The sequence below is a fragment of the Empidonax traillii genome, unplaced genomic scaffold, assembly GCF_003031625.1.
Source record: "Empidonax traillii isolate 1590-97213 ecotype Southwest subspecies unplaced genomic scaffold, ASM303162v1 scaffold2030:size82362, whole genome shotgun sequence".
Classification (NCBI taxonomy): Eukaryota; Metazoa; Chordata; class Aves; order Passeriformes; family Tyrannidae; genus Empidonax; species Empidonax traillii.
Genome location: NW_020957223.1, coordinates 41,847 through 42,807, shown reverse-complemented (window position 1 = coordinate 42,807; position 961 = coordinate 41,847). Strand labels below are relative to the sequence as shown.

The window sequence follows — 961 nt, the reverse complement described above, 5'->3', positions numbered from 1 at the left end:
TGGCCTTGGACACTCCCAGGGATCCAGGGGCAGGCACACCTTCTGTGGGCAACCTGTTCCTTACACAGGACAAAAGCTTGTCCCAGCAGCGACTCCAGCCTCTTTCATCCTTTGCCTTTGGTTATTTTACAGATCTGGGAGGGTCGCTGCTGCCCCAGGACCTGTGGAACCGACTGAGGGGAGAGCTCGGGGGTCTGGAGCTTCCTCAGGAGGGCAGTGACAGGACCCCAGGGAGCAGCTGGAGCTCTGTCAGGGTTAGGGGGATATCAGGAAAAGGTTCTTCCCCCAGAGGATGGTTGGGCACTGAACAGGCTCCCCAGCGCAGTGGGCACGGCCCCAAGGCTGCCAGCGCTCCAGGGGCGTTTGGACAACGCCCTGAGGGACGGGGTGGGATTCTTGGGGTGTCTGTGCAGGGGCAGGAGGTGGATTTGGATGATCCCCGCGGTTCCCTTCCCTCAGGATACTCCACGATTCCCTCACGGGCGGGAGCTGAGGGCGGCCCTCGCCCCCCCCCCGCCCCCCTCACGGGGTTTGCGCACGGCCCCTCCCGGAGCCCCCGTGAGGGACGGGGCGGGAAAAGCCGCCCGGCCGAGCCTGAGGGACGAGGCGGGAAGAGGCTGAGGGAAGTGGCTCGGCGCTGCTTGAGGGTGAGGGGGGGACGGTGCTGCAGTGCCCGGGGTCGGGTGTCCCCGCAGTGCCCGGGTCTGGTGTCCCCTCAGTGCCCGGGTCTGGTGTCCCCTCAGTGCCCTGGCCGGGTGTCCCCTCAGTGCCCTGGCCGTGTGTCCCCTCAGTGCCTGGGCCGGGTGTCCCCCCAGTGCCCAGGTCTGGTGTCCCCTCAGTGCCCGGGTCTGGTGCCCCCTCAGTGCCCGGGTCGGGTGTCCCCTCAGTGCCCGGGTTGGGTGTCCTCGCAGTGCCCAGGGCCGGTGCCCTCACCCTCAGCAGCCCCTGGCCCTCAGCCCCT

At 68.2% G+C, this 961-nt stretch overlaps 1 protein-coding gene across 2 annotated transcripts in view; it reads left to right on the top strand.

The window, feature by feature from the left end:
• Positions 1-539: 539 nt before the first annotated feature.
• The window catches only part of HORMAD1 (HORMA domain containing 1), an 11,877-nt gene continuing 11,455 nt past the window's right edge, over positions 540-961 (top strand). The window contains exon 1 of one of the 2 annotated variants that reach the window (XM_027909293.1): positions 540-647. The gene's annotated coding sequence lies outside the window, so the exon portion shown is untranslated. The remainder of the gene's footprint in view (positions 648-961) is intronic. The other variant, XM_027909290.1, reaches the window with a different exon arrangement.